Source organism: Macrosteles quadrilineatus, unplaced genomic scaffold, assembly GCF_028750875.1.
Source record: "Macrosteles quadrilineatus isolate MER2022 unplaced genomic scaffold, UCM_ALF_1.0 Scaffold_2__2_contigs__length_208266976, whole genome shotgun sequence".
Lineage (NCBI taxonomy): Eukaryota > Metazoa > Arthropoda > Insecta > Hemiptera > Cicadellidae > Macrosteles > Macrosteles quadrilineatus.
The window spans coordinates 82,108,318-82,127,747 of record NW_026542595.1 but is presented as its reverse complement, the minus strand read 5'-3'; the positions used below and the strand labels follow the sequence as shown (position 1 = coordinate 82,127,747).

Here is a 19,430-nt window from a genome sequence, read left to right as displayed (position 1 = left end):
GGCCTCTCACAACATTTGTACAAGTTTATCGGTGTATCCACCCAAGGCAACGCTAGTTCCGAGGATACAAATCAGCTTAAGTTAGGTTTTCTTGTTTATAATTAAAGATGAAAATAAAATATGATGCAAAAGAACCCAACCAATTCAACCTCTAATCACTGTCTCCAAAAAACACTGTCCAAAATTTCTCAACAATTGAAATATTTTATGTTTCTTAAATGTATATCTTTGCCCCAGTAAACGTCACTCAAAAGATTTTCCTCTTTTTACACCTCAATCCTTTATACTTTAAGTAAACTAGTTTTAGAACATTAAATATATTTTTGATAGCTTCGATAGGAGACTAACTATGTTTTACTGGTAGCCTTATCCATTTGTTATTTCAGATGATTTTGAAAGAGCAATGAAAAATGTAGTACGGCTCCAAAAAGGGGAAGAAAACTGTGACCGAGTCCGAAGGGGAACCCAAAGGGAAGGGCCATTCCCGTAATCGCAAGTGGTCCTCTTCCCACTTCTTCACTAACAAGAAAACCTAACTTAAGCTGATTTGTATCCTCGGAACTAGCGTTGCCTTGGGTGGATACACCGATAAACTTGTACAAATGTTGTGAGAGGCCTACAATAGCCGTAAATAAACACTTCGATATACCAAATTATTATTTTTAAGTTCTTCAAAATGATTTTGAGAGAAATTGGGACATTTTATGTTTTTGAGGGTCATAAAGTGAGAAAACCCTATTTTTACTCCATAAGACCCCGTTCCCATGATCTGATCACATTGATTCGTGAACTCATTCGAACAAACGTAGGTTTAAACGTTTGTACCAAATTTCAATAAATGTGAGTCGGGATTTTCAGTGTAACATTTACTGTAGAGAATCTGGGTGACTGGGTGATACTACTTGTAATTGGTTCAGCATGACTGTGGACTAAGATAATGGAAGAGTGGTATGGATGCATGAGGATTGTGACAAGGAAATATATAAACTTATTAATAGTATCTATGAGGTTGAGAAATTAAGAAGGACTGTTAACTGTATTTTAAAGGATTTTACCCTGAGGTTGATCGTGCCCATTGCCGTTAACACCTTAAGCCAGCTTTTGATGAGCTGTGACTTTAGTAATTTATAACAAGTAAACCTTATAACTAACCCACTACCTGACTATGAACGAATTGCATTTACAACATTACTAATTAATGAACTAACACTGTAAAATGGAAACTGATAGAAGTAAGGAAATCTATCAATGAATTAATCGAATTGACAGCTCATAAGTTTAATTTATTGAACAATCTAGAACCATGTGAATTTAGATTTTGTTTCGACAAGCTGTTGTCGGCTTCTCTTAAGGAAAAGACCGACATTTTAAGTTAGAAAACCTACATCCTAAAGCCCCCTGATTTCTCCCCGGCAACCCCTAACTGAACTTAAACTACTTCATGATTGAATTTGGGTTCCCTGATAAATTAATGCAATTACTGCAAGGCTTCTCCCCCCGAAGATAGGCGCCATGCTACGAAGGTATCCAAGGCTATAGGCCTACCACCTCCGCCACTACAAAATCTACTCTGATGGGTGCTCACTTAGTTGCCAGCACATCATGGGCATCAGTGCTACTACCCCAAGGTCTACTACCGGAAATCCACGACAACCGCTAGTTTTCATAACAATAACATAACTAGTTTTATCCTAGGAAGAGGTAGTTATGGATTACTCGTGGAAGGAAGATATAAAAACAAAATTCATGGCCATAAAAAAAACATATATATAAATTGTGCTTGCAGTTATCCCCCTCTCCTTTGTTGGGTCATCAACCCAGTCAATTTTTGCAGGGCAGAAACCAAGTGAGAGTCCTTAAGGCCTCAAATTCGCTGACAAACAAAACAGGTCTCGACCATCAACGGAAGGGCAATAAAAAAAAATCATGCGGAGGTGCCAGCACGTTGGGAGCTCTAAGGTTTCACCTATTCTGAGTGGAGATGAGCCGGAACCCTAATGACACCAATCGGTTTTTGCAAACCCAACACCGCCGCGTTCCGATTTTTCATCAACCCGAAACAAAACTCCTGGTGTCAAAGGTGGGTAGGCGCTGCAACTGCAGTCAAATTTTGGTTGTTTTAGGGAAATTCACCTGCACTAACCTATTTAACCCTAGTAACCTAATCACACTACCTAGCCCAAGCGCATTCTTTTGGCGGAAGGGGGCGTGGTTGTGCCGTGCGCGTCACTTTTATATATACATACTCAGCGCGTGGGCAACAACTTACTGGCCGAAGCATATATCAGCAGCCAATGGAATAGAGGAAAAAAGGCGATGAGCATACGAGAAATCTCCTAAGAGAAAGCGCCTGAATGCTTGCTGACAGCTCCAAATTAAAACATAAGTATTAGTGTCTAAGTAATTGCATTAATTTTTCAGGGAACCCAAATTCAATCATGAAGTAGTTTAAGTTCAGTTAGGGGTTGCCAGGGAGAAATCAGGGGGCTTTAGGATGTAGGTTTTCTAACTTAAAATGTCGGTCTTTTCCTTAAGAGAAGCCGACAACAGCTTGTCGAAACAAAATCTAAATTCACATGGTTCTAGATTGTTCAATAAATTAAACTTATGAGCTGTCAATTCGATTAATTCATTGCTAGATTTCCTTACTTCTATCAGTTTCCATTTTACAGTGTTAGTTCATTAATTAGTAATGTTGTAAATGCAATTCGTTCATAGTCAGGTAGTGGGTTAGTTATAAGGTTTACTTGTTATAAATTACTAAAGTCACAGCTCATCAAAAGCTGGCTTAAGGTGTTAACGGCAATGGGCACGATCAACCTCAGGGTAAAATCCTTTAAAATACAGTTAACAGTCCTTCTTAATTTCTCAACCTCATAGATACTATTAATAAGTTTATATATTTCCTTGTCACAATCCTCATGCATCCATACCACTCTTCCATTATCTTAGTCCACAGTCATGCTGAACCAATTACAAGTAGTATCACCCAGTCACCCAGATTCTCTACAGTAAATGTTACACTGAAAATCCCGACTCACATTTATTGAAATTTGGTACAAACGTTTAAACCTACGTTTGTTCGAATGAGTTCACGAATCAATGTGATCAGATCATGGGAACGGGGTCTTATGGAGTAAAAATAGGGTTTTCTCACTTTATGACCCTCAAAACATAAAATGTCCCAATTTCTCTCAAAATCATTTTGAAGAACTTAAAAATAATAATTTGGTATATCGAAGTGTTTATTTACGGCTATTGTAGGCCTCTCACAACATTTGTACAAGTTTATCGGTGTATCCACCCAAGGCAACGCTAGTTCCGAGGATACAAATCAGCTTAAGTTAGGTTTTCTTGTTTATAATTAAAGATGAAAATAAAATATGATGCAAAAGAACCCAACCAATTCAACCTCTAATCACTGTCTCCAAAAAACACTGTCCAAAATTTCTCAACAATTGAAATATTTTATGTTTCTTAATTGTATATCTTTGCCCCAGTAAACGTCACTCAAAAGATTTTCCTCTTTTTACACCTCAATCCTTTATACTTTAAGTAAACTAGTTTTAGAACATTAAATATATTTTTGATAGCTTCGATAGGAGACTAACTATGTTTTACTGGTAGCCTTATCCATTTGTTACTAGTTATTACTAGTTAGTTGTTACTAGTGGCCTGTAGGGGCCATAGCCCCTAATTTAGACACAGTTGTTAATATGAAGACAACTCCCCATTTTGCGGTAGTAAGACAGAAATAACTTATATCAATGAATTTGTCCCTGAATTTTAAAACAGTAAGGCCCATTTCCCGGAATCTCTTTTTGTGTAGCGGAAAGCGACGCAAAAGCCATTGCACTGTTGTATTGCCTTAAGTTTTTTACGAAGTTAGAATCATGTTAAGAGGACATAGATTGTGATAAACAACACTCAACTCATTTTCCAGCGTTCTTCTGAAGGCAGGTTGTAAACCAGGTTGTGGATTTCTTTCATAGTTAGGCCTTACATGACGTTCTCTTTCAGCATTTCTTGTGTCAGTTGAATTCCTGGATACTCTTCCAGGTCTTGCAGGTCTACCCCCTCCTACTCTGTCTAGTAACTAAAAACTATAACCATTATAAAAACGGAAAACAAAATAAATTCCTGGTTACTCTTCTACGTCTTGCAGATCTTCCCATACCCATAGTCTATCTATCTATCATATCTACCCATAGTTCTGTCTAGTAACTTCACTCATTATAAAAACGGAAAACAGAAAATTTTGTAAATACATTTCATTTTGAAACATTATTTACCAACATTGACTTTCGGAATAAATGTAAACATTGCAAATAAATGTAAACAGTGCAAATAAAAACGGAAAACAGAAAATTTTGTAAATACATTTCATTTTGAAACATTATTTACCAACATTGACTTTCGGAATAAATGGATAGCCTAGGGTTCACTACGATACTCGGACAGAATACGATTGAATCGATCTATCGTGATTCTGCGATATTTCTTTCTTACTGAAATCGAATCGGTTCTATGACGACGGAATCATCGTATCCTATGTTTGTTTACGTTTACGTGTTGTTATGTTGTTATTGTTGACATTGTCATTAATTTGTGTGACTGTGACTTAGTTAATAGTTATTAGTTGTTGGAGGTGGCCAGGTACACGATACACGTAAATTAGATTTTAAAATGGAATTAATTTTAAAAAAGATGGAAGCTTAACAGATTTAAATTGTTACACGTCAAGGAAATTTCGGGCTATGTAAGGTCAAAGGAAGAATTTGACCAATTAGGTAACTTATGTTTGTCTGGCATCAAGATCAAATGGATTTGCTTTTTCCACGAGAAGTACAGGTAGAAATATGTAATTACCACGAATACTTTGAAGTATTCGTGGCTATTACCTAATAAATCCATTCATGTTATTGTCTCCTTGATTTGATAATTGACTAAAATTAAATAGATTAGATTATTAACCTCTAAGCCTAAAAAGTATTAATCAGAAGATTCTGAGGGGTGGCGGTAAGGTAATTGTACCTAATAAGGTTAACGTAGGGACTTGATGAAGATTGAAAACATTTTTAGGATTATCAGTAAGAGTTAATTGGTTTCTTAAGAACATTAAAGTTATGAAAGCTTAAGTCGCTTCCTAAGATGCTGGTTAGTTGCAATTTTTTGCAGTTGTTAGAGCGATTAAATAAATAAATAAAAAGGCCTTTATTTACGAGCGAGTTTCATAATACATGGTTTTCAAACTAACTCAAGTCACTAAATCTAAACTATCCTAATATATTTACATAAGTATATACAAACAAATTACAACAGAATAACTTAATTACAATATACATTTTGCATTTGTTTTTTTCATTGCGGCCCTGAATGTGTTGTACGATTTTGAACACTTGATCTCTTGAGGGAGGCCATTGTACCACCGCGGGCCGAAATAAGAAAAAGACTTTCTTCCAGCCTCAAGCCTCACTTTAGGAAAGTGAAGCTTGCGGTCGGAGCAAGTACTACGCAGACAGATCTCCCTCCTGTACTTCAGCCTCTCGCTGAGGTAATGAGGCTCTCCCAGCGTGAGCGCTTTGTGGACCAGGCAGCAGGTCAGCTTTCTGCACATGTCATCCATTGGGATGAGCTTAGCAGCATCTCTGTAGGAGGACACGTGTTCAAAGCGACTAAGGCCAAAAATGAACCTTATGGCAGAATTTTGAATTCCCTGAACTCTTGCCATATCCTCCTTAGAGATGCTGTTTCCATATGCAGGAAAGCAATATGTGAAGGCTGGAAGGACCAAGGGCCGCATGAGTTGCGTTTTGGCAAATTCTGGCAGGAGAGTTTTGAATCTGCTAAGACCTCTCAATCTTCCCACTGCGCGTTGGACTGCAGATGTGACGTGGTCAGAAAAAGAGAGGTCTTTGTCAAGTACAACACCAAGATTGAATTGATAGGTAGCCTACAAGTCTGTAGAGAACCTAACTTATAGCCTAGGCCTAACCTATAGGCCTAACTTGCTATCAGATGAAAATTTATAGTTTGATATTTCTATCGTAGGCCTATCAGTAGAAGTTTTCACTTGATATGACTTAAATAACTTATTTATTTAAGTTACTTATGCTTTTCAAAAAGACTCGTATACACGTGCTGTGGGGTTAACTTGGGTACGGTACTTTGGTATTATCCGGAGGCCACCCTTACACAGCGCAGTTATGTTAGGTTGGGTTTTCTTACAATACCAGATGAGTCATAAATTACTTTTGCACGCCATATCCCCTCAAGTACTTAGCCAGGTCATTGACCGGAGCATGCATCACCTGTTACCACCTGTATCAGGGGTATTTGGCGGGCGAAAGTATGACTCAATTGGTATAGTTCAATTCATAACGAAACGAGGAAAGTTTTATAAACATATTTGATAATCCAACCTAACATGACGCAGCGTGCTGTATACCTAAGTTACTTGGCGGAGTATAGCGGCAGCGACGCATTTAACTCAATCCTCCCTGACATCGCTGCCTTTTTTTCTGGGAGACAGAACTCAAAGGCCGCTAATTGTAATCATGTCAAATTTGGACGGTCAGTCAATTAAAGCAGGTTTTTTCCTATTACAGTATGTAGTTATTTTTGGACTCTCCAGTAAAAAAATCTCTCTAAAATAATTGGCCTCCGCATAATACCAAAGTACCCTAACATTTCGCTTGGCTTAGCTTTTTAAGTTGCCGGTACGGTAGTTAAAGATAATTACAAACAAGGCCTACTGTACATTATGTAAATTGTATACACAAGAGTTGATAAGTAGGCTATATCTAGTAATTGTTTTTAAACAAATAAATTTACACTTGGACCTCAATTTGTAATTGTATCCTTTTTTTGTAAGTTTTATTAGCTACTTAGGCTAACCTAAGTTAAGTTAAGTTCATTTTAAAGCTACAGCACACTGTTATAGATTGGTGGGCGATAACATTGACTAAGTTATATATACCTACTATATACAAGTTACCTGTAATGGCGATAATCTACTTAAGAATCCTCATAAGCTAACATGTAAAATCAATATTGAAATTCAATAACTTATAGGCCTACATAACTTAATGGGCTATTGATTAAACTTACTATATTTTAAGTTTATTCGATAGCTTAGGCTATATTATGTTATAAGTTTATTCCATTATGTAATACCTTAAGTAACTTAATAAGTTATTCCATCGATAATATCTTAGCTTTTCTCTTTGGAATTGTAGATTGATGTTTTAAAATTGATTGACTTAATGCTTTTTAATGTTTTTGCAGGTTCATACCCTGATCAACCGACTCTAGGCCTAGTGAGATTTCAAGTTTGCGTACCTCTAACCAACATTCGCAAAATGCATTGGAGTGTGGTCACAGATCTCTCTATTACGTAATAAATAAATCCAGCGGTGAACAGGTAAGACATTTATTTGTTTAAATTGTTTATTTATAGTAGTAACATTTTCTATACAGCCTCTGATCCCATGTAACTTAGGGGTTGTCATATTAGTGGTGGTTCTAGATTAGAACGTTGTGAAGGGCTAACAGGGGTGATTAACATTAGGAGGGGGTTTCAGGGGTTCCCCTTAAGAAAATCTGCTATTTTTATTTTTTTTTAACTGTGTTTACGTCTAGAACTGTGTTCCAAAACTTCTGTCACCTATTTATGACAAAATTTATGTTTAAACTTATATTTCCAGAGTCAGATTCTAATGGGGAGGGCTCTTGCTTCTATAGCCCTCCACCCCTTGGAACCGCCCACTGCATTATAGTATTTTAATGTGGGAAAAATTGAGAATTAATTTAGTTGGAAGATAAGATATAACGGGACAGCAAAATTGGTAGAATATGCATATAAGCTTTAACAAATTTCATGCAAATATATTTGATTAAGGTAATGTGATCATAAATAAAAGCATCTGCCACTATTTAAAATTAAAATTAGGCTTAGGCCTAATACAGATAAACCATTGCTGTTGCTAAAAGTCTAATACAGATAAACCATTGCTGTTGCTAAAAGTCTAATACAGATAAACCATTGCTGTTGCTAAAATAAACCTGCATTAGTCTTGATTTTAAAATAGGTATGGGTTATATTTTTTGTAAACCATAAGCTGTCGTTGTTCATAAAAAAATGAAGTTGAAACTGTTAATTACTAAGAAAACCATGATTTGAGGTAGAAATTAATCTAGTCAAAAGGTACATTTTAATTAAATTATGTTAATTTATAAAACTGCTATCTAACTCGTACTTAAATACAAGTGAATAAAATGTTGTGGATGTTCAATGAATTTTAGCATTAGTTTGTCTGCAAATGTTAATTTCTCGAGAACATGCGCCATTCAACCCAAATAGACACGTTAAAGTTTTAACATTGCATTCTAGCCGAGGAGAATTTATTGTTCATTCATCCTACACTAGCCTCCTTATTTAAATAACATGTAAAGTTTCTCTGTTCTAGAAGACTGAAGAAGGAACATCACAGGGGCTGTTACTTAGACCTTTCTAAAGCATTGATGAATATTTGTTTTGGCAGCAACGACTACGTTACAAGTTAAATCATCTTTCTACTGCAAGGACTCCAATCAACAAAGATTTTTAATCGATAACATATTGTATTGATGCCTTTTTCAATCTTAAAAAATGTAAAATAAAGTACTCCTGTATCCTTGTATTGCATTCTTGTGTTCTTGTCCTCTCTGTAGAGGTTATAGAGAAACTTAATGTAAATAAGTGAACACAAATGATAGAAAAACAATTTTATATAATAATAAAAACTAAATAATTAATTGAGAGCCCTCTCGATTGGGATAACCCTATTGATATTTTACTTCTTCTATCAAAACAAATACTAAAATACTCTCTTATCGTTTTGTGTTAACTATCTTTCATATATATTCTATTATAAATTACCACACAGTCAAGTATACAGTTGAAGCTTGATTACAAAGTGCACTAATCATTGTAGGCCTATCAGTCAACAAAACTTAATTGTTCACACTAAGTGGGAATATAATTATTTAAAATAAGTCTTTCCTTCAATAAAATCTTTAAAAAATATTTAATTGCCATGTAAGCTCGGTAGGTACTGAAAAGTGTAGTATACTCATCACCCATTGTTTTAAATTGTTTGTATATTGTTTTAAAATATGTATGTTTGCTGATATAGCGTTATAAGATACAGGGAAGGTAAAGTGTGTTCTTGGTAAAATGTACTTAGATTGGTATTGAATTGTACAACAAATTAAAATTAAAGTCAAATATCCATAAACAAGCCAAAATACAACCAACAAGTTTACCTAATAATCTACTTCAAAATAACAAGTTATTTTCATGTTTTTTTTCAACTTACTGTTAACCATTTAGCTATCTGCAAAATAGGTTGATAATTTTTTTTTACATCTAATTAATTATTTACAAAGATGTTTGAAGTTTTTATAAGGTCAAACATGAGGAAACCCCATTTTTACCTCTGCTTATAGTCCGATCATGCTGGTTCACGAACGGAACGCTACAACAAACGTTGTTTTACACGTTTGTAACAAATTTCATCATAATTGGATTATTTTGACTCTTAATTTTGACTTTGAATTATATGTGTATAGGCATAGACTAAACTAATGCAGCACAAGTCTAAGGGAGTAAGTTTTATTTATGGTATAGGCTATAATTTACAGTAGAACCTTGATAACAAGGCTTTTATAAGGATTATAAAATAAGTCTTGTTATCAAGGTTGACTTCTTATCGAGGTTTGCAATAACAAATTATTAGGATTAGGGGTAAAATAATTTCAAGGGGATCTATGAAAATAACCCTTGTTATCAAGGTTGACTTGTTATCGAGGTTCTACTGTATATGAATTGAACAGATGGTGCTAAAGGCTTTTTACTTGAACTGCAACTGTTACAGCAATTACAAATTAAAATTCAAACAAAAATGGGAGTTGTATTATTTTGTTTAGAATTATTATACATACACTTCTTTTCATATTTTGAGGACCATAACAAACAAAATTTAATAAGAACCGGCTGTTTTAAAAAAAATCGGATTTTTTTGTTATATAATGGGAAAGTAATTGTAACTTTTACAGGTATGGGAGTTGTACCATTTTGTTCAAAATTTAAAACACTAGGGCCTAAAGGTAACATACTAATTTTTTTATCAACTTAAAATCGTTCGGGCCGTTTTTGAGAAAATTGTATTTTTCCTGTATTCTATGGAAAATCATCGAAATTCAAATTTTTCAAAATTATAAAAATGCCTGGAGATGCCAAGGACCTACAAACAAAATGACATTAAATTGGACTTCATAGGTCTGTACACACACACAGACACGTGTGGATGTGTGCCGAAGATCTAATTAGACCTTCGGATTTAGGCCTCTTCAGCAACTGATCCAAATCGTTAAAACTGCAATTAATAGTTATTAGTTAATTCATTAAAATTCACTATTATTTTGTAGTTGCAATTTTTAATTATATAAATTCGTATTTCTTGCAATGAAATGGTATACTTTCGACACTACATACTTTTAAGTAGGCTTTGTCAGAACGTCAGAAGTCAGCAGAAACAAACTACTGCACAAGCCTACCTACAGAATCTCAATGCCTACAGTTATGTAGAGGTGGATTGAGTAGATGATTTGAATCCGATTGAAATTGAAAACTCAATACTCACAGACTCAGATCCAACAACAAATTCGAATCCGATTTTCCGATATCGATAGTGTACACAATTCAATATCGATAGTGTAATTGCAGACTCTCGATAGATCGATTCAATCGTATTCTGTCCGAGTATCGTAGTGAACCCTAGGCTATCCGGAATAAATGTAAACATTGCAAATAAATAAGTAACAGCTGATAGAATTCAGACGTTTTTCAGTCCCCATGCATTTCTTATGGTGGATATTTTACGTTATATCTCGCTTTCTGGTAACTTTATGGGAATTCTGCTATTTTTCCCGAGTCCCTGGGATCAAGACCTTTAATTTAAGACCTCTCCCACTTCTCTACGACTTACCAGATGTCCACAATTTTCTGGTAAAAATTTGGTCTTACAGAATTATATATACATACTCAGCGCGTGGGCAACAACTTACTGGCCGAAGCATATATCAGCAGCCAATGGAATAGAGGAAAAAAGGCGATGAGCATACGAGAAATCTCCTAAGAGAAAGCGCCTGAATGCTTGCTGACAGCTCCAAATTAAAACATAAGTATTAGTGTCTAAGTAATTGCATTAATTTATCAGGGAACCCAAATTCAATCATGAAGTAGTTTAAGTTCAGTTAGGGGTTGCCGGGGAGAAATCAGGGGGCTTTAGGATGTAGGTTTTCTAACTTAAAATGTCGGTCTTTTCCTTAAGAGAAGCCGACATCAGCTTGCAGAAACAAAATCTAAATTCACATGGTTCTAGATTGTTCAATAAATTAAACTTATGTGCTGTCAATTCGATTAATTCATTGCTAGATTGTCTTACTTCTATCAGTTTCCATTTTACAGTGTTAGTTCATTAATTAGTAATGTTGTAAATGCAATTCGTTCATAGTCAGGTAGTGGGTTAGTTATAAGGTTTACTTGTTATAAATTACTAAAGTCACAGCTCATCAAAAGCTGGCTTAAGGTGTTAACGGCAATGGGCACGATCAACCTCAGGGTAAAATCCTTTAAAATACAGTTAACAGTCCTTCTTAATTTCTCAACCTCATAGATATTATTAATAAGTTTATATATTTCCTTGTCACAATCCTCATGCATCCATACCACTCTTCCATTATCTTAGTCCACAGTCATGCTGAACCAATTACAAGTAGTATCACCCAGTCACCCATATTATCTACAGTAAATGTTACACTGAAAATCCCGACTCACATTTATCGAAATTTGGTACAAACGTTTAAACCTGTGATCAGATCATAGGAACGGGGTCTTATGGAGTAAAAAATAAGGTTTTCTCACTTTATGACCCTCAAAACATAAAAGTCCCAATTTCTCTCAAAATCATTTTGAAGAACTTAAAAATAATAATTAGGTATATCGAAGTGTTTATTTACGGCTATTGTAGGCCTCTCACAACATTTGTACAAGTTTATCGGTGTATCCACCCAAGGCAACGCTAGTTCCGAGGATACAAATCAGCTTAAGTTAAGTTTTCTTGTTTATAATTAAAGATGAAAATAAAATATGATGCAAAAGAACCCAACCAATTCAACCTCTAATCACTGTCTCCAAAAAACACTCTCCAAAATTTCTCAACAATTGAAATATTTTATGTTTCTTAAATGTATATCTTTGCCACAGTAAACGTCATTCAAAAGATTTTCCTCTTTTTACAGCTCAATCCTTTATACTTTAAGTAAACTAGTTTTAGAACATTAAATATATTTTTGATAGCTTCGATAGGAGACTAACTATGTTTTACTGGTAGACTTATCCATTTGTTATTTCAGATGATTTTGAAAGAGCAATGAAAAATGTAGTACGGCTCCAAAAAGGGGAAGAAAACTGTGACCGAGTCCGAAGGGGAACTCAAAGGGAAGGGCCATTTCCGTAATCGCAAGTGGTCCTCTTCAGATGAAGAGTCAGAGAACGAAGATAGGCGCCATGCTACGAAGGTATCCAAGGCTATAGGCCTACCACCTCCGCCACTACAAAATCTACTCTGATGGGTGCTCACTTAGTTGCCAGCACATCATGGGCAACAGTGCTACTACCCCAAGGTCTACTACTGGAAATCCATTACAACCGCTAGTTTTCATAACAATACCATAACTAGTTTTATCCTAGGAAGAGGTAGTTATGGATTACTCGTGGAAGGAAGATATAAAAACAAAATTCATGGCCATAAAAAAAAACATATATATAAATTGTGCGTGCAGTTATCCCCCTCTCCTTTGTTGGGTCATCAACCCAGTCAATTTTTGCAGGGCAGAAACCAAGTGAGAGTCCTTAAGGCCTCAAATTCGCTGACAAACAAAACAGGTCTCGACCATCAACGGAAGGGCAATAAAAAAAAAAATCATGCGGAGGTGCCAGCACGTTGGGAGCTCTAAGGTTTCACCTATTCTGAGTGGAGATGAGTCGGAACCCTAATGACACCAATCGGTTTTTGCAAACCCAACACCGCCGCGTTCCGATTTTTCATCAACCCGAAATAAAACTCCTGGTGTCAAAGGTGGGTAGGCGCTGCAACTGCAGTCAAATTTTGGTTGTTTTAGGGAAATTCACCTGCACTAACCTATTTAACCCTAGTAACCTAATCACACTACCTAGCCCAAGCGCATTCTTTTGGCGGAAGGGGGCGTGTTTGTGCCGTGCGCGTCACTTTTATATATACATACTCAGCGCGTGGGCAACAACTTACTGGCCGAAGCATATATCAGCAGCCAATGGAATAGAGGAAAAAAGGCGATGAGCATACGAGAAATCTCTCTCGTTCGTTTTCGTCTCTTGAACGCGCCTGAATGCTTGCTGACAGCTCCAAATTAAAACATAAGTATTAGTGTCTAAGTAATTGCATTAATTTATCAGGGAACCCAAATTCAATCATGAAGTAGTTTAAGTTCAGTTAGGGGTTGCCGGGGAGAAATCAGGGGGCTTTAGGATGTAGGTTTTCTAACTTAAAATGTCGGTCTTTTCCTTAAGAGAAGCCGACAACAGCTTGTCGAAACAAAATCTAAATTCACATGGTTCTAGATTGTTCAATAAATTAAACTTATGAGCTGTCAATTCGATTAATTCATTGCTAGATTTCCTTACTTCTATCAGTTTCCATTTTACAGTGTTAGTTCATTAATTAGTAATGTTGTAAATGCAATTCGTTCATAGTCAGGTAGTGGGTTAGTTATAAGGTTTACTTGTTATAAATTACTAAAGTCACAGCTCATCAAAAGCTGGCTTAAGGTGTTAACGGCAATGGGCACGATCAACCTCAGGGTAAAATCCTTTAAAATACAGTTAACAGTCCTTCTTAATTTCTCAACCTCATAGATACTATTAATAAGTTTATATATTTCCTTGTCACAATCCTCATGCATCCATACCACTCTTCCATTATCTTAGTCCACAGTCATGCTGAACCAATTACAAGTAGTATCACCCAGTCACCCAGATTCTCTACAGTAAATGTTACACTGAAAATCCCGACTCACATTTATTGAAATTTGGTACAAACGTTTAAACCTACGTTTGTTCGAATGAGTTCACGAATCAATGTGATCAGATCATGGGAACGGGGTCTTATGGAGTAAAAATAGGGTTTTCTCACTTTATGACCCTCAAAACATAAAATGTCCCAATTTCTCTCAAAATCATTTTGAAGAACTTAAAAATAATAATTTGGTATATCGAAGTGTTTGTTTACGGCTATTGTAGGCCTCTCACAACATTTGTACAAGTTTATCGGTGTATCCACCCAAGGCAACGCTAGTTCCGAGGATACAAATCAGCTTAAGTTAGGTTTTCTTGTTTATAATTAAAGATGAAAATAAAATATGATGCAAAAGAACCCAACCAATTCAACCTCTAATCACTGTCTCCAAAAAACACTGTCCAAAATTTCTCAACAATTGAAATATTTTATGTTTCTTAAATGTATATCTTTGCCCCAGTAAACGTCACTCAAAAGATTTTCCTCTTTTTACACCTCAATCCTTTATACTTTAAGTAAACTAGTTTTAGAACATTAAATATATTTTTGATAGCTTCGATAGGAGACTAACTATGTTTTACTGGTAGCCTTATCCATTTGTTATTTCAGATGATTTTGAAAGAGCAATGAAAAATGTAGTACGGCTCCAAAAAGGGGAAGAAAACTGTGACCGAGTCCGAAGGGGAACTCAAAGGGAAGGGCCATTCCCGTAATCGCAAGTGGTCCTCTTCAGATGAAGAGTCAGAGAACGAAGATAGGCGCCATGCTACGAAGGTATCCAAGGCTATAGGCCTACCACCTCCGCCACTACAAAATCTACTCTGATGGGTGCTCACTTAGTTGCCAGCACATCATGGGCATCAGTGCTACTACCCCAAGGTCTACTACTGGAAATCCATTACAACCGCTAGTTTTCATAACAATACCATAACTAGTTTTATCCTAGGAAGAGGTAGTTATGGATTACTCGTGGAAGGAAGATATAAAAACAAAATTCATGGCCATAAAAAAAAAAATATATATAAATTGTGCGTGCAGTTATCCCCCTCTCCTTTGTTGGGTCATCAACCCAGTCAATTTTTGCAGGGCAGAAACCAAGTGAGAGTCCTTGAGGCCTCAAATCTTTCTTTTTTCGCTAAGGGGGGAGGAGCCCGATCGCTGACAAACAAAACAGGTCTCGACCTTCAACGGAAGGGCAATAAAAAAAAATCATGCGGAGGTGCCAGCACGTTGGGAGCTCTAAGGTTTCACCTATTCTGAGTGGAGATGAGCCGGAACCCTAATGGCACCAATCGGTTTTTGCAAACCCAACACCGCCACGTTCCGATTTTTCATCAACCCGAAACGAAACTCCTGGTGTCAAAGGTGGGTAGGCGCTGCAACTGCAGTCAAATTTTGGTTGTTTTAGGGAAATTCACCTGCACTAACCTATTTAACCCTAGTAACCTAATCACACTACCTAGCCCAAGCGCATTCTTTTGGCGGAAGGGGGCGTGGTTGTGCCGTGCGCGTCACTTTTATATATACATACTCAGCGCGTGGGCAACAACTTACTGGCCGAAGCATATATCAGCAGCCAATGGAATAGAGGAAAAAAGGCGATGAGCATACGAGAAATCTCCTAAGAGAAAGCGCCTGAATGCTTGCTGACAGCTCCAAATTAAAACATAAGTATTAGTGTCTAAGTAATTGCATTAATTTATCAGGGAACCCAAATTCAATCATGAAGTAGTTTAAGTTCAGTTAGGGGTTGCCGGGGAGAAATCAGGGGGCTTTAGGATGTAGGTTTTCTAACTTAAAATGTCGGTCTTTTCCTTAAGAGAAGCCGACAACAGCTTGTCGAAACAAAATCTAAATTCACATGGTTCTAGATTGTTCAATAAATTAAACTTATGAGCTGTCAATTCGATTAATTCATTGCTAGATTTCCTTACTTCTATCAGTTTCCATTTTACAGTGTTAGTTCATTAATTAGTAATGTTGTAAATGCAATTCGTTCATAGTCAGGTAGTGGGTTAGTTATAAGGTTTACTTGTTATAAATTACTAAAGTCACAGCTCATCAAAAGCTGGCTTAAGGTGTTAACGGCAATGGGCACGATCAACCTCAGGGTAAAATCCTTTAAAATACAGTTAACAGTCCTTCTTAATTTCTCAACCTCATAGATACTATTAATAAGTTTATATATTTCCTTGTCACAATCCTCATGCATCCATACCACTCTTCCATTATCTTAGTCCACAGTCATGCTGAACCAATTACAAGTAGTATCACCCAGTCACCCAGATTCTCTACAGTAAATGTTACACTGAAAATCCCGACTCACATTTATTGAAATTTGGTACAAACGTTTAAACCTACGTTTGTTCGAATGAGTTCACGAATCAATGTGATCAGATCATGGGAACGGGGTCTTATGGAGTAAAAATAGGGTTTTCTCACTTTATGACCCTCAAAACATAAAATGTCCCAATTTCTCTCAAAATCATTTTGAAGAACTTAAAAATAATAATTTGGTATATCGAAGTGTTTATTTACGGCTATTGTAGGCCTCTCACAACATTTGTACAAGTTTATCGGTGTATCCACCCAAGGCAACGCTAGTTCCGAGGATACAAATCAGCTTAAGTTAGGTTTTCTTGTTTATAATTAAAGATGAAAATAAAATATGATGCAAAAGAACCCAACCAATTCAACCTCTAATCACTGTCTCCAAAAAACACTGTCCAAAATTTCTCAACAATTGAAATATTTTATGTTTCTTAAATGTATATCTTTGCCCCAGTAAACGTCACTCAAAAGATTTTCCTCTTTTTACACCTCAATCCTTTATACTTTAAGTAAACTAGTTTTAGAACATTAAATATATTTTTGATAGCTTCGATAGGAGACTAACTATGTTTTACTGGTAGCCTTATCCATTTGTTATTTCAGATGATTTTGAAAGAGCAATGAAAAATGTAGTACGGCTCCAAAAAGGGGAAGAAAACTGTGACCGAGTCCGAAGGGGAACCCAAAGGGAAGGGCCATTCCCGTAATCGCAAGTGGTCCTCTTCAGATGAAGAGTCAGAGAACGAAGATAGGCGCCATGCTACGAAGGTATCCAAGGCTATAGGCCTACCACCTCCGCCACTACAAAATCTACTCTGATGGGTGCTCACTTAGTTGCCAGCACATCATGGGCATCAGTGCTACTACCCCAAGGTCTACTACCGGAAATCCACGACAACCGCTAGTTTTCATAACAATAACATAACTAGTTTTATCCTAGGAAGAGGTAGTTATGGATTACTCGTGGAAGGAAGATATAAAAACAAAATTCATGGCCATAAAAAAAAACATATATATAAATTGTGCGTGCAGTTATCCCCCTCTCCTTTGTTGGGTCATCAACCCAGTCAATTTTTGCAGGGCAGAAACCAAGTGAGAGTCCTTGAGGCCTCAAATCTTTCTTTTTTCGCTAAGGGGGGAGGAGCCCGATCGCTGACAAACAAAACAGGTCTCGACCTTCAACGGAAGGGCAATAAAAAAAAATCATGCGGAGGTGCCAGCACGTTGGGAGCTCTAAGGTTTCACCTATTCTGAGTGGAGATGAGCCGGAACCCTAATGGCACCAATCGGTTTTTGCAAACCCAACACCGCCACGTTCCGATTTTTCATCAACCCGAAACGAAACTCCTGGTGTCAAAGGTGGGTAGGCGCTGCAACTGCAGTCAAATTTTGGTTGTTTTAGGGAAATTCACCTGCACTAACCTATTTAACCCTAGTAACCTAATCACACTACCTAGCCCAAGCGCATTCTTTTGGCGGAAGGGGGCGTGGTTGTGCCGTGCGCGTCACTTTTATATATACATACTCAGCGCGTGGGCAACAACTTACTGGCCGAAGCATATATCAGCAGCCAATGGAATAGAGGAAAAAAGGCGATGAGCATACGAGAAATGAAATCTCCTAAGAGAAAGCGCCTGAATGCTTGCTGACAGCTCCAAATTAAAACATAAGTATTAGTGTCTAAGTAATTGCATTAATTTATCAGGGAACCCAAATTCAATCATGAAGTAGTTTAAGTTCAGTTAGGGGTTGCCGGGGAGAAATCAGGGGGCTTTAGGATGTAGGTTTTCTAACTTAAAATGTCGGTCTTTTCCTTAAGAGAAGCCGACAACAGCTTGTCGAAACAAAATCTAAATTCACATGGTTCTAGATTGTTCAATAAATTAAACTTATGAGCTGTCAATTCGATTAATTCATTGCTAGATTTCCTTACTTCTATCAGTTTCCATTTTACAGTGTTAGTTCATTAATTAGTAATGTTGTAAATGCAATTCGTTCATAGTCAGGTAGTGGGTTAGTTATAAGGTTTACTTGTTATAAATTACTAAAGTCACAGCTCATCAAAAGCTGGCTTAAGGTGTTAACGGCAATGGGCACGATCAACCTCAGGGTAAAATCCTTTAAAATACAGTTAACAGTCCTTCTTAATTTCTCAACCTCATAGATACTATTAATAAGTTTATATATTTCCTTGTCACAATCCTCATGCATCCATACCACTCTTCCATTATCTTAGTCCACAGTCATGCTGAACCAATTACAAGTAGTATCACCCAGTCACCCAGATTCTCTACAGTAAATGTTACACTGAAAATCCCGACTCACATTTATTGAAATTTGGTACAAACGTTTAAACCTACGTTTGTTCGAATGAGTTCACGAATCAATGTGATCAGATCATGGGAACGGGGTCTTATGGAGTAAAAATAGGGTTTTCTCACTTTATGACCCTCAAAACATAAAATGTCCCAATTTCTCTCAAAATCATTTTGAAGAACTTAAAAATAATAATTTGGTATATCGAAGTGTTTGTTTACGGCTATTGTAGGCCTCTCACAACATTTGTACAAGTTTATCGGTGTATCCACCCAAGGCAACGCTAGTTCCGAGGATACAAATCAGCTTAAGTTAAGTTTTCTTGTTTATAATTAAAGATGAAAATAAAATATGATGCAATAGAACCCAACCAATTCAACCTCTAATCACTGTCTCCAAAAAACACTGTCCAAAATTTCTCAACAATTGAAAAATGTTATGTTTCTTAAATGTATATCTTTGCCCCATTAAACGTCACTCAAAAGATTTTCCTTTTTTTACAGCTCAATCCTTTATACTTTAGGTAATCTAGTTTTAGAACATAAAATATATTTTTGATAGCTTCGATAGGAGACTAACTATGTTTTACTGGTAGCCTTATCCATTTGTTATTTCAGATGATTT

The 19,430-nt window shown here is 36.4% G+C and overlaps 1 long non-coding RNA gene across 1 annotated transcript; it reads left to right on the top strand.

Moving 5' to 3' along the window:
- Positions 1-4,737: 4,737 nt before the first annotated feature.
- Positions 4,738-8,594, top strand: LOC128983898 (uncharacterized). Its single transcript, XR_008489965.1, has 3 exons — positions 4,738-4,851; positions 7,288-7,423; positions 8,469-8,594. It is a non-coding gene; the product is annotated as an uncharacterized LOC128983898 (long non-coding RNA).
- Positions 8,595-19,430: the final 10,836 nt, after the last annotated feature.